At 41.8% G+C, this 15,284-nt stretch overlaps 1 long non-coding RNA gene across 1 annotated transcript in view; it reads left to right on the top strand.

The window, feature by feature from the left end:
- Nucleotides 1–15,284, top strand: part of LOC108448028 — a 97,713-nt gene that overhangs the window by 67,228 nt on the left and 15,201 nt on the right. The window lies entirely within an intron of this gene.

Here is a 15,284-nt window from a genome sequence, read left to right as displayed (position 1 = left end):
TTCTGTACATTTCAGTCTCCATTATGCTCTGGACACAAAACATTTAATTTAATTAGGGATAGAACAAGAAGGCCATGTTATGGTTTTGGTTTTGAAGAGCTACATTAGTCAGGTTGTGATTTGCACAACCCAAATTGGGGATGGTTTAAATCCAGGTTCCATTTTTAGCCAAACCACCCAAGTCCAGAGGGGATAGAAATCCCGGATAAAAGGGTTTGAGTTTAGTCTCATGTCTATAATGGACAAACTGGAGTGGTTTGGGTTTAAATGTCGCAAAACCTCATCACTCAGGTTTTGGTTCTGCAAAAACAAAAACAATCTGGGGTTGGTTTGGATGTCATTCCATTTTATCTGCATCACTAAATATGGGGGAGGGGATGGGTTTGGTTATGCCCCATCTCCAGCTTTAGCAGCAGCTTTAACAGCACGGTTGCAAATTTCCCTGTGACTATTCAGGAGACAGAGGAAACCAGCCAAAAAAAAACCCCAAAAAACCACCACCACCACCACAACAACAAAACCAGTTTAGGACTCAGTTTTTTGAGATGCTAAGAAATTGTACAAAGTATCAGGCTAACACAGGTGCTGGCACCTTTAGAAAATGTTGGAAGCACTGAGCATTTTGTAGGGGTCTGAGCCAGAGGCACTTAGAGAGTCAGGCCCTTGACTGGCAGAGTTGTCACCATGCCCCTGAAGTGTGAGAGTCAAGGATCTACTCCACTGAGCCAAATTTCAGTGCTGTGACCAATCATGTAGGGCCCATTCATAAAGTCAGTCAACTTGGATAGAAGTAATTAGAGCTATAAAACTTTAGAGATTTAGGAATTCAGAGGGCATTTGAAATTGAGATGTCGTATTCTCTGAGCTGAAAGGTTAACACTGTCTGGTACAGGACATGTGTTGGGAATGATTAGAAAAAGAACATCTCATTCACAGTTATGAAACAACTCCTTTAAACAATGCTATTCATAGAGTAATTCAGTAATTTTTAGTAATCTTTCTTCTACTTCCTCTGGCTGTGTATTGATTTTTCTCAAATGTAAGTTCATCTTTAAACAAGTTGCTGACTTTCTCAGAATCCTAGTTGTGTCCTTTAGAAACATTTTCCCTCATTTTTGATTGCTCTATTTTCAGAATATGAAAAAATAATATATTTATAAAAATATATATATTGTCAGTTTTCTTAAGAATCAGACCCAAGCAGTTAAATTTAGGTACTCTTTTTATTTGGACCAGAAAAAATGTCAATACAAGGTTCATTGAAGATACCTCCTTTACTTAAATCAGTGTTGGATCAGTTCTGTAATCAACAACTACATGTCAGTATAGTGCTATCAAGTAAATAAGTGAGAATATATTAATGAAAGGTAAAACAGTTCTGTCATCTTCCTGTCATCTCATCACTAGAACCCTCTTCTTATACTGCTGCATCCAAGCCATTCTTTCACATTCAAGTCCTGCATATTAATTTCCCCAAAATGACTGCTTCTTCTCCAGATTCCGAGACTGGATGATGGTAACACAGACTATCTGGTAGAGCTGGGCCAGCAGAGACATCTACTCTCCAGTTTCCTGACCAACCTCCTCAATACATCCATGTTTCCAAAATGCCCAAGTCTGTAAAGGACCACTTTTGAAGACAAAGCAGACTGGAGGCACGCGTGTTCATTGTCATATTATTCATTCTTGGTCACAGTGACTATATAATACATTAATCAATCTTATTGTAGCTTGTCTTATCCATTTTCTGAATTCTTTTGGTGTCTCTTTTTTATGCATTCTTTTTTTCTTTCGTCTTTTCTTTCCCCTCATGCCGGCGATCTCCAACAAACGTGACGGGGGGCCCAGACAAGTGTTCCAGGAGCTTTTATTAATTTATCAGTCTCACATACAGAGTTGAGACAAAATTGGTAGAGCTCATGCTGTCACAGAGACATTCCCAGATTTCCTGGTGCAAAGCATTCTTAAAAGCTTTTTGGCCAATAGCATGCTTCTAAAAGTTACAGACATCTGTCTCAACCAATGTATAATAGTGCACGTACCTCTATTGTACACAATAGTCACTTGTTATGCCTTGTATAATAACATACAACATCCCATTATTAAGCTTAAACTTATCTAACTAAATAGACTTTTTGCAACTTCAACATCCATCTAGGCCAAGCCTAAGAACTAACCATTGTCTTTTAATGTCTTTGTTGCTTATAACTGTATCTTCTTCTAATTTTCCCAGGCAAAGCTGAATTCTAAATCCCTTGCTTTATTTCCTGAGGCCTGATTTTATTTCTCACACCTAAAATCCTTTCCACCTTTTGTGATTCCCCACACCCTCATTTTTTCAACTTTCTCAGCTAAGTTCAGACTACACCCTTTTCCCTCCATCTCTTCCCACAATTCTTCTATATCCCTTCTTTCTCCTTATACCGCTATCCTTAATATCAAATGCCCATCTTAACCCTTTCACATGGACCCCTGACCATTATATTGTTGTACTATAATGACAGCAAATTGCTCTAAGGAGTTGCATGTCCCATCACACAGAAACCAAGGATTACTTTGTAACTTCTGTAATTGTTTCACACACTGCATTCATGCCTACATTCATCCAAGAAAATTTTGATACCGATGAGAAGGAAGATTCTCCTTTGTCATTCCTAAACCAGATCTGATGTTTACATATTCTGGCATAACTGACTTACACAGCATGAATTAAAACCTGTTTTTTTTCCGATTACCTACCTCAACCTCATTCAGACTTCCAGTAGCACTCCGGACTCAGTATTGAGTAGACTCAGAAGAAAACAAAAACAGAAACAAAACAGGTGGATAAACAGCAGGAGCTTCCTTTTGCAGATAGCAAAATTTTTTAAAAAAGAAAAAAAAAGTGAAAAAACTTTGAGATGGAGAGTTCTCAGTTTGGCATATTTTGTCAAAAAGGCCTGTGGGTGTGGGTTATTTCTGCCTTTCACAAAGGAAATGAAATGCAAACAAGTCTCCTTTATAACTCATTTGAGACTTTTTAAACATTGAGGACTCAAGAATTTCATTACTAACATTCCCATGGCAACTGTAACTTGTCTGTACTGCATATGTATATGGCACCATAAAAAACTAACACTCCAGACAGTAATAGAAAATTTCTGAACAATGCTTTTGTACTATGGCAGTTATTGCAGAAGTTAAAATGCTGATTTCCATCATATATGTTGTATCAAAATGTCAGCCAGAAGGCTGAAGCAATATTGGATAATTTTCTCTTAAGCATTAAGACACTCTCTTAACTTCCTGGGAGAAGTTCCCTTAACTTTGGCATCTCCCTTGAACATTCTCCACCTTCACCCATGAACCCTCTCCACCTTCACCCACCTTCACACTGCCCTTGGCTATGTCCACTACCATAAACTATGATGTGAGAACAGCTGCAGATTTTTTGCATGCATGGGAGGATGCAAAAGGCTGGCAGCGCACTGCTGGGGTTCATCACTGACCCTGTTTCACAGGAACACAGGAACAGGCCATAACAGAGATGTCGTTAGTCACACTGGCCAACTCTTTGGTCCTACCTGCAGATTTGAGGTGTTAGATCCTTCTGCAACTTGAAATGCAACCCCCTAGTCTGTGGGTTGAACTCCTCGCTGTTATGCACAAATTCAATATTCAGGGCAGTGGAATAACAGTGGAAACAGAGATTTGATTTTTTTTCACATGGCCTCAAGGATATGCTTGACCATCAGGCAGGAAGTTTTGTTCAGTGCTTCCACATTTAAAAAATACTAATAAACCTTCTGTGAGATGTATAGTGAATTATGAGCAAGTCATACTGTCTTCAAATGGAAAGATGAAAATATGGGAGACTCCTGCTTTGGCTGTGGTTTTGGCAGTTATGAGACTGTCGCTGGCTTGAAGCACGGTACGTGACAGGCTCAAAGAGGTATTCAGAGGAACAAGGGAAAGAAAACACTGTATATTTCGTATATGACTTGACCTTCCATAATCAAATTTGTTAATAATAACCAGTAAATAGCTGAGTGATAATGAAATGATATAGAACATGTTCTGTGGAAATTTCTAGACAGCACCAAAATTCTCATGCTGAGTTCTGTAAAACATCACCCCTTTAAGGAGGAAAGAAGCCATTTGGAAAACAGCCTTCCCATCCTCCATTGGTCAGATGCAGCAGATGGATTCAGTTATGGCAAAATCAATGGAATGAAGAAAGGAATTAAAAGTAATCAGGTAGCTGAGCACTAATACATCCAAGCAGTAGAGTCAAGGCAGCAAGGGAGGATGTATTGCCAGTGGCTGGGGGCTGAACTGAGAGAGGGAGAGGGAGAAGAAGGAAAGGAATTTTGGGGAAGGAAACAGCAAAGCAGAGCTAGAGGCAGACTCCTAGTCTTGGAGTTTCCTCAAGCACCTCGGTTTAATGACACTGCACAGGCAAAGTATAACTGCTCTTACTGGGGAGCAAGCTTAGCTGGTCACGAAGCGTGATTAGGTGGACTCCCCCAGCAAACTCGCGTGGTGCTGGGCAGGCAGGAGACACAGAGACCTAACAGGGATATAGAGATAAGTTTGAGAAAGGCAAGTCCACTGAAGCCAAATAAGGATTGTAAGCAGTGAAGATGTAAAAATAAGTAATAGGTTAGTCTGATTTTTTAATCAGATAAAATAAATTCAAGCTCCATGAACTGGCACTTGGTGATTCTTACATATATATAAATATTTATGCATGCGCGCGCGTGTGTGTGTGTGTGTGTGTGTATATGGTACATTATGACCCACGTGGTGAGGAAGGTCAGAACAAATTATCATGATGCTTTCAGCTGGCCTTACACTTTATGAATCCCTGAATATATTAATTCATGTTTGAAAGCACAGCCCTCTCTCATGCCCAGCAAGATATGCTGTGGCTCCTGCAGTGCTCCAGTAGGAGTCACACAAGGAGAAGCCAAGTAGGAGCCACACAAGGAAAGTCACAACAAACCAAGCAGTGGGGCTATTGAAATTACTTTTTATGCTAACATTTAAGAAAAATCTGAAACATTTCCCAGTATTTTTTCCATATGTGAAAAAATAGCTGCAAGATCCAGGTCTCAGCATGGGGAGGAGTATCCAGGCCTGCCTGGGAAGGTTCTGCCCTGCAGCTGGTCATTTTGCACTGCTTATGTCACTGCCACCATGCAGTTTTTTCAGCACAGTGCTGCTTCCTGACTAGTGCACTCCATGACTCTCATCTGCTGTCAGTGCATCATGGAGAGGGGATGTTGTTTATATACACACATGCACGTGTGACACAGAGCTCCCTGGAGCTCCATGAGTTATAACCTCTGCTTTGACCTTTTCCCTTTGCTGGCTTTGATCAGACTGCAAGATTTTTGTTGAGGCCTTGCTATCTACCCAAAGTATTCAGGCAGCGTGATAAGGATAAAGGATTGCCATGCTAGTTGAACAAACAAACAGGCAAGAAAACAAACCCAAACCATCTCTAGAATTTAAATTTTCCTGCCACATGATTCTATTTTGGCTTCTGTTTGCAACATTTAATGATAACCACACCAGTGGCTGAACTTGAAGAGCCTTGCTGCTAATCCAAACCCCTCTCTAACTTTGCTGTGTTCTTCCAGATAACCTCATAAACCCCTTGTCTCTCCTTCATATTTTCCCCCATAGATCACTGCATTTGCAATCATATTTGAAATCATAAATACTGAATTTTTTTGTCTGCCTGCCATGGAAACACCGCAGCCGCTCCACCCGTGCGCACATTCATCTGCTGCCTTTCCACTCTGCTCAGGCCATCTCTGGAGCTGTGTGCTGGCTCTCCTCCAGGCTGGCTGGGGTGCCCCTGCTCTGTGGAGGGAAAGGGTGCCCCTAGCACAGCTGGGAGAGCACACACGTGGGCAGGAACCCAGAGATGTCCTGCTTCCAGGAGGGGTTCTGGTCAGGGATGGTGCCTGCTCAGCCATGGGATACAAACCACAGCGAGTTAGGCTCCTTCATTCCAGCCCATGGGGAGCCAGTTGTTTTTAAAGGAACTATGTAGATCCCAGTGCCGTGGAGTGGCTATGGCCCCACCTGGGCTCATTTGGGGTGTCAGTAGGGACATGGTTCTCTTCATAAATGGGTGTCAGAACTACCCAAATGCAGAAGAGGGCTGCAGGAAAGCCTGTGTGTCCCCCCTCCCCCAGCACCCCTGTTGTACCAGAAAAATGCTTTGGCAAGACGGAGGAAGCTTGTCATTTTTGTTGGCTTGTATGTTTGCTGCATTTGAGACACTTGGGCAGAAATTAGTTATGCTCATCACAGAAGGTAGTGTGAAAATAAAAATGAAAATTCCTGCCCCATATATGCCTTTGTCACTTCTCTACAAGGTGAGTAGGTTTTCTGATGTGCTGTCTTCCTTTGTGTTGCTGGAGGCTTTGCACAATAGCATGCTCAAAAGCATCCAAAGGTCCACTTAAATTTAAATAGCAAATTAGGTCTACCCAGACACAACTGCCTTTATGCTTTCAAATAAATATGCAGTTGGAAACTGAATTTGAAGACATACAGTTATCTTTAGATTTTACATTGCACATCTGAAAAAAGCAGTGACTGCCTAGCTTTCTACAAATGGTCTTGAGTTTATTTCTGAAGTTATCATACACTGAAAATGAAGAATGAAGGAGAAAAAGTGCAAGAAAAGATCTGACTGACACTTCACTATGTGCTCTGCAGTGGTCACTCCACCAGCCAAGAGGTCCAGCTTTCAGTTAAGGACTCTGACCTGTAAAGGGTTACATCACCAAGAGTGATATTTCCTCTGGGCTAAAATCTTGGCAGAAGAGGTCTTACAGCTCACACTTAAAAACAATAGCTCTGAGAAGGGCAGGTACCAGAGGCTGTGGGTTTTTAAAATCTCTGTTATATTCCTAACACTTGCGCAATGACTGTATTCTGACAGGGGTGGATTTTCTGTCTTTCTAAGATCTGATTGATTTAGATTAGAATAGTTATTTGGTTTTCAAGAAAGAGTTATTGTTCCCATGTGCTGCAATTTTTATATGGCCAACAAAGCTGTGTGATGTTTCTAGCATATGGTGTGAGTGCCTTTAATGGTTGGACTTGGTGATCTTAAAGGGCCTTTCCAACCTAACGATTCTATGATTCTATGATTTACTTGACAGCTCACTTTATATTTAATCCAGAGGCTTGGGTTAGAAGTGGGAAAACACAAGCAGTGATTAGAAACCCTTTAGCTCTCACCTGGCTCTTCTCACTGACTCCCTGTGTGGCTTTGGACGCTGAGCTAGAGCAATTTTTTAAAACAGCCTCTGAGCAGGACTGCTGAGCTTCTGGCTAGTGTGAGACACTGTAGGCCTTCTCTTTATATTGCTGTAAAAAATCAAATATTTTTTTTCTCCTGAAGTGTTCACCTACCAACTTAACTAAAAGTTACTGACCATAAATGTCTGTATCAGTTTCCCTATTTCAGAATGCAGTATGCTAACATGAGTCTGCTTCATCAACAAGGACTGAGAATCAACTATGTAAAATCTAAACAAAGCTTTGATGTTCACTTTGAATCGGTTCAAACTCAGTCTCTATTATTTCAATACAGAATTAAAGTCAGGTTGAATCAGGATGTACATGTGCTATATAGAAAGCATAAGGAAGTCTTCCTTTGCTGTCAATCCAGAATGGTCTGATTTCAGCCCAGTTCTAATGGCAATTGATTGAAGTGTTTACTGCAAGTCCAACAAGTCCCAGCTGCAAGGCTCCTTACACAAATGTGCAGGTTGGCTGTTGCAACTTACGCCAAGCAGCCTTCATTTCACAGGACTTCTGGACAGCTGGCAGACTGGGAGCTCAAAATCCAGTCAAAGTGGCAAGGCAGTAGGGAATTGCTAAAATCTGTGATCTACTACCAAATCTTATAGAGCCAGCAGGGGTTTAATAACCCCTGATGGTATCTGCAAAAGAAAATTCTTCCAGCATAAGCTGTCTCTGAATAATGCCACATTCTGGCAACTGCTTTGGATGACTTCACTCACACGAATCACAGGCATTCACTTTTTTGCAACCATAGTTGCTCTGCTGTGTCTGCATAAAATGATGGGGTTATGAAAGTGCTCCCCAGCTTCCTTACAGCAAAGTGAGAAGTGTCCAGAATGAGAGTGATTCAGAAAACAAGTGTCATTAAAACAATTTGCCATTCACAGGTGACCAACCACATGGAAACATTCGCTCCTCTCAGGTCTCCCAGGCACCCCCCAAGGACTTCTTCTCTGGGTTCTCACCTGTCAGTGCTAAGATGAAGAATGTTTTGTTTTGTTTCCAGCATTGTCATCCAAGCAGGAGGTGTATGGGGAAGTTTCTGGGGCTGAGGTCTCCTTACAAATCATTGTGCTGGGTGCTGCTCCTTGACTAGGATTATTGGTGGGCTTGTGAAGAATGAAATTCATCCCCCTCTTCTGCATCATCACACAAATTATACACTTTCCATAAAGAAGATATTAAAGTAAATTAAAGCAGTAAACCTCTATATAAGGACAATCAATCGTGTAACACAGCATAAGGGCCAATGCCACACTGACCACCTGATGACAAGCAGCTCCTTTGGCAAGTACTGTCTTTTTACAGGCTGTCAACTGTTGTATTCCTAAAATTGCTAGGATCTCAACTCCAGGGCTAAGGAGACATGGGTTCTTCACAAACAATTGCCAGTTTCTGAGCACAATTTTGGAAGTTACTAAGCCCTGGTGATTTTGAGTGGTACTCAGAGATCCAGCACATGGTCAGGTCACTCAGACTTGGCCGGCCAGGAGTTACCAGAGGTTGTGCATAAGCTGAATGGCAGTAAAAGTCTGGGTGCACACAGGCACAATGTAATTTGACCTAATTTAAACCTCTCATGCTATGAGGTAAATTCAGAGCTGCCACAGACTGAAAGCAGGCACCCAGGGAGGTATGGCAGCTTAGCGGGCACGTGGTAACCTGCTGTGCTGCAGGGGTTGTGTGCTTGATTGGGCTCTTAGGTTCCCAAATCCCTTTCCAAAATAGAACATTAAGCACATCAAAAATTACACAAATTCACATGTACGTTAGCAGCCTAAACTCAGCCCTGTGAGTGCCACACAATTTTGGAGGCACTTTTAGAGATGGCTGCTACCAATAATCATAATGCTTGGAGGAAAAGGGAAAAAAAAGGTTTTCAAAAATAAAAAATAATTCTATAGAGTTTCTCCTTCCCCTCAATTGAACGAACTATGGGACCTTACAGTTTCTCTCAAATAGTCACAGTGAGGAGATGGTAGTGGAAAAACTGAATTACTGTGTACTTAACTTTATTTTCAGAGAGGTTTTTAATGAACTTATCATGTAATTTTCATAACAAAGTGTGTAATTATTCTTCTTCTTTATTGAATAGTAGCCTCAGGCCTATTGCTAAACCACATGCTACAATAAAGCTGTTGTTTTGTTTGAATTTAATTCATTGACTTAACAAAAGGACACCCTGGCAGAGCTTGTTTGAAGTGGAAAATTGGCTACATCCCATGAAGCTCAAAGAAAATACAATTTATTATACAGTCTTTTCAATGCCTTCATAAGCATTGTCCATGTTCTGGAAAATCGTGTCAGTAAATCAGCACTAATTGTTGTTTGAAGGTCAGGCTAAAGGTTCTGTTTTTCTTGTAGCTGGCCTCTGTAGGTGAAGAGGTATTTGGCTCAATGGCTAGACATTCTTGGAATTAATTTTCCACCAATTCTTATGCTACTGAATGTAAAATATTTCTGCCTTTGAATCTGTCACATCATTCTAGGAGCTAAATCTAATTGCCACCTCTTTGATATATTTCTTTTAGCATTTCTGTGGCTTTTTAATTTTTGTCTGTATTCTTTCCTTTTCTACCCTTGGCACTTCTTTTTCCTTTTTTTTTTTTCTGGCTCCAAAGACCCTTCTGAATCTAAGTGCCTTGTTAGGAGCCAACCTAAAAGCAAAAATTGCAAGTGAAGCTTCACCACTGTGTGCTGACTTCCTTATTACTGTTGAAAAGGGTCTCACCTGCCCCACAGGACTGAGAGAGGGAGTGTGGGTGGCTGGTTGGAGATGCAGCCACAGGAATTTGCTTCACAGGTGTAACAGACTGTGTGGAAAGAGACGTACGTACTGGAGACAGACATGGATGGACAGGTGCTGATGAGAAGGGTGCAAAGGAGAGAGCAACCCTGCAAAGCTGGCTGGCTGGGGGTTTCCAGGCTCTAGCTGTGGGCACTGTGAGTGCTGTAGGAAGTGCAAGAGGCCATGATGGGAGTCTAGCAGACCAAGTGACCTGGAGTCTGGATGCCTGAAAACAAGCTAAAGGTAATTACAAGGATGCAACTCTTCTGTGATCTCATACAAGGAGCCACTGGAGGGAAATGCTGTGTGTAGGACAATAGCACAGTTTCTCTTCTATCACGTGGGTTCAGTCATCATACACCACTCGGCACCAGTCCCAGGAGACTGGCTGCACCAGTGTGCATGGAGCCCTGGCTATGCAGCCCATTTCTTTGCTCCCTGTGATGTGTCAAGGTGTCATCACTCCCAGCACAGTATGAATGGCAATGTCCTTTCTGCTACAGCCACCAAGGCTCATCTCACCCATCACTCATGGGCTCCATCTTAGGCCCTGTGCTCTTCAACATATTCATTAACAACCTGGATGCAGGACTGGAAGGGATACTAAGTAAGTTTGCCAACAATACTAAATTGGAAGGAGATGTTGAGTCCCTCGAAGGCAGAGATGTCCTGCAGGGAGATGAATTGGAGTTTAACAAAAACAAGTGCCAGATCCTGCACCTGGCATGGGGCAACCCTGAATGTACATACAGACTAGGGAATGGGATGTTAGAGAGCAGCCCCACAGAAAGGGAGCTGGGGGTCCTGGTCAATAGAAAGTTGAACCTGAGTCAGCAGTGCCCTGGCAGCCAGGAGGGCCCACTGTGTCCTGGGGTGCATCAAGCACAGCATCACCAGCTGGGTAAGGGAGGGGATTGTCCCGCTCTGCTCTGCACTGGAGCAGCCTCAACTCGGGTGCTGGGGACAGTTTTGGGTGCCACAATATAAAAAAGAGATTAAATTATTAGAGAGTGTCCAAAGGAGGGCAAAAAAGATGGTGAACAGCCTTGAGGGGAAATCTTATGAGGAGCAGCTGAGGTCACTTGGTCAGTTCAGCCTGAAGAAGAGGAGACTGAGGGGAGACCTCATTGCAGTTACAACTTCCTCGTGAGGGGAAGAGGAGGGGCAGGCACTGATCTCTTCTCTGGGGTAACCAGTGACAGGACCCAAGGGAATGAACTAGAGTTGTGTCAGGGGAGGTTTAGGTTGGGTATCAGGAAAAGGTTCTTCACCCTGGGGGTGGTTGGGCACTGGAACAGGCTCCCCAGGGAAGAGGCCACGGGACCAAGCCTGGCAGGGTTCAAGAAGTGTTTGCACAATGCTCTCAGGCACATGGCGTGACTCTTGGGGTGTCCTGTGCAGGGCCAGGAGTTGGACTTCAAGGATCCTTGTGTGTCCCTTCTATGATTTCATGAAAATAACAAGGACCACACAGCAGACTGGGAGCAGGCTATTTCGGAACAGAACTGAATTTTGGACAGGAGTGTTTGGATATGTTAGATGGAAAAGAAAATCTGGGTTCAATCTTCTAAGGAAGGAAATGAAATCTTTGCACAGGGAAAAAAAAACTAATATGAGAGAAAGGAAGAAGATCAAAAATACAAGAAATAAGTGAGGACATTTTGGGACAGCTGTCTATAAATCTCTCTCATCTCCTGCTCTGCTACAATCAGACCCCATTTTAGCTAGTGCCCTCCCTCCTTTTGCTGCCTCTTCCCACAGGCAGCTCATGGAATCATGGTAGTGCCCCTGCCCACATCTTTGAGGAATGAGCCTGGCCTTTAACAGCAGCTGAGGTGAGGGGGTAGGAGGGAAGAACTGCATGAAGGATGTGAAGAAATTGTTCTGCTCTGTTTGGATGGGAGAGTTTTGTACCCTACTGAGATCTAGAAAAACAAGTGGAAATTGTAGACATAAGTTTTGAATAAATAAAATAAATATTAAAAAAAACCCACCAGCTCTGCAGTTCTAAGGAGAAAATAATATTTGATTAAAAGACAAAACATGTATGAGGCAACTTTTTTCATTTCCTGTTCATGATGAAGGTATTACTGACATTATTTAAGCTGTGTTGAAGACATATAACGAGAGTCTAAGCAGATATAAATGTTCTTTTGGAATGTTATTTATAGTTCCTTGGTACCTAATGCCAAACATTAATAAGGTTTATGAGAAACCAGTGGAGACTGTAAATTGTTAGACTTCTAATTTAAATCATGTTGCTGACTCCATTTGTTTCCTGCACATTGATCTGGCATTCAGATAAATCTGATAAAATTCTCCAAGTTGGAGAGAGATTTGTTTTCTGTCAGTGGGAATCTATTAGAGAGACAAGTTGTGAAGTTATTGGGAACAAAGCCACAGGCAGTAATACACCACACTTGAATACTTCTTTATTATTTATTTAAATGTTACAATATTTGATAAATTGCTTATGCAGCCATTTAACTGACTCTTCTGGAAAGTGTTTATTTGCAGTCACCTCAATGTCAGCAGTGAAATGAACTGGGACTGAAATTTCATTAAGAAAGTCATATTTCATTATTATGGCCCCAGCAATCATCACCCTGTGTACATTAAGTCCAAAACCTATAGAATGTTATTATAATAATAATACTACAGCTATGGCAAAAAATGGGCATGAGCCAGACAGGATATTCACTGTTAATGCACTGACCATACCAGCAGCTTGGGCTCTTGTGGGACAAATAGTTCAAAGAGCTCTGTGGGTCTTAAGCTTTGAACTTCCTTTGATTTGCCCATTTCAATTTGCAGCCTTAATTTCCTTTAGTGCAAAGAAAAGCTCAAGGTACCTGCTCTGTGTCAAAATGAGCCTTGCTGCTGTAAAACCTGAAGGAGAAGGCCAAAAAAGGAGGGCTAAATTACAAGGATCCTTCCTGGAACATCTCCTCTAAACACTTCTCTCAGGACAGAAGGTGGTTTCCCTCCTGTGAGGAGTGAGGTGACAGAAAGAGGTCAGTCCCCTGTCTCCTGGACAGCCACAGGGTGTGGACCAAGGGCCAGTGCTCTCCTCCTTTTGAAATGCCCATCATCTTATTTCAATTTTTAGAGCAGCTGAATTCAGCCTTTTTCCTCACTTCTCTGTAAAGTGTGTCTACAAACCAGCTTGCTCCACTTTGGCTAAATTGGATTAAACATTTCTTCTCCCAGACCACAAGACTATGTTGTAAGGGTTTGGTATTCCTATGGAAGAACAAGATTCAGAGCCCATGAAGCCAACAGAGAGAGGAACGGATGGACACAAAGGCAGGCAGGGCTCTCCAAAGCAGGTGAGGGTCTATGAAACAAAGCTCAAAGCAGTGTAAGCCCCTGCTTGGTGGGATGTTTTCCCCAGGTGTAGTTCTGCACCTGAATTTTTCTTCCTATTCCATACCTGGTCACCTAAGCAGTGTGGTGCACCCCAAATGTCACACACACGTGAAAGCAAGCTGCAATATTTGCATCTGCCTGTGTTATGAAGTTTACTGTGGTTTAGAAGTCTTATTTTGATGAACAAGTATTTGGAAATAACAGCCTGTTAAGAACCAGGACACAGAACACTTTTGTGGCTCCTTATGCCTTAGAGAGATTAATGATATGTGGGATTTTATTCCTCTCTCCTGTCAGTCACAAAAGTCCTTAAGGGATATGGGCATACCAAAATGAACACAATTCAGATAGAGTAAATAAAATTAATCATGGAAGGTAGGGTTATACTGGGGGCTTTTTCTATGCCTTTGAATATACCAGGTTGAATCAAACAAAAATCAGAATATCACAGGAAAATGAGATCAAAGGGAACCATGAAGGACCCGCAGCTCTTATCCACACCTTGCCTCCCAACAGTGTGATTCAAACTCTGCAAAAGTTGATGTGTGTCATAGGCTTCAGTGGTTTTAACTCAGCTCCTCAGTGTTTTACAGTCCCTTTGGAGCAAGAGCAATTTAACTTGCCCCCTCCCATACACCAAATAAAGTTTCCAAAATGGCACCTTTGCCTTGCTGACTACACTCTTTTCTTTTTTAATTGTACATGTGAATCCCTGAGAAACCTCACTCCAAGTTCAGGATAAACTCATGTTTCCTCTGCTTGCCAGAAGAAAATGAAAAGTAAAGCCCCATCAATTTTATTGCTCATAATTGTGGATAAAATGCAATATATTTGGCTCATATAAATTTGCTAGCAAATTATATTCAATAAAACCCTGGTGAGCAATTTAAAAGCATAAATCTCCCCATGCTGAAAAAAAGCTCATAAATTATACAAGAAAAAGGAGTGATTTCATCAAAGAGCCAAGATCTGCCCATGGAATGTTTCAATAGTACTGGATTTATAGTTTTCTGGGAGACGATTTATGATCCCTAATTTTCTGCAATAAAAAGCTCAGTGGGGATTCTCTGAATGAAATATCTTTTAACAAAGAAATAAATTTTAAAAAAAAATTTGAGAGTGAATGCAGACAATGCCATTCTTGGAGCTCTGCCCCTTTCGTGTTCCTGCTCCAAAATTAATCATGGAAGACGCTAATAAAGATTGCATAGTGAGAAGGGAAGGAAGACCATTAAACTTTAAAATAAATGCATTGGACAGTTGGAGAGGGCATTTTTAGCAATAAATTCATCCATGATGCTTCATAGCCATTGTCTTTAATTAAGAATAAAATCATACTGGTTTAAAGGGAAGGTTAAACATTTCCAAAACACACAGGGATGATGATTGTGTTACAAAGATAACCAAGAGAGAGAGGCTGTGTGTGAATCCTGCGCACAGACGTGACATGCAGTCACAGCTAGATGCACTGAGAGATTCACTAACTTCCCCTAGTTTTAGGACTCTGATTCACAGCCTTTGTCAAATCTAGTGGCAGTGGCTGGAGAGATTACTGTTCCCACAAGCCATCAGTCACCAGGCAGCAGGGACCAGGGATCAGAGCACTGATCTGTTGCAGGTCACAGACCAGGGCACTAAGGTGAAGTGAGACCAAGATTTAACTTAATATGCCAGGCTGTGAAATATGACAGCTGAGGAGGGAACCTAACGTCTCTTTGACTGCAAAAGGGATGGCATAGTAAAAAAAATATCTTCAATCACCTTTTAAAAATTCCCACATAAATCACCAAGGCTGTGACCAAGAATTCCTGCT

This window comes from Corvus brachyrhynchos, unplaced genomic scaffold, assembly GCF_000691975.1.
Source record: "Corvus brachyrhynchos isolate BGI_N302 unplaced genomic scaffold, ASM69197v1 scaffold14, whole genome shotgun sequence".
Lineage (NCBI taxonomy): Eukaryota > Metazoa > Chordata > Aves > Passeriformes > Corvidae > Corvus > Corvus brachyrhynchos.
This window is presented reverse-complemented; position numbering and strand designations above follow the sequence as displayed.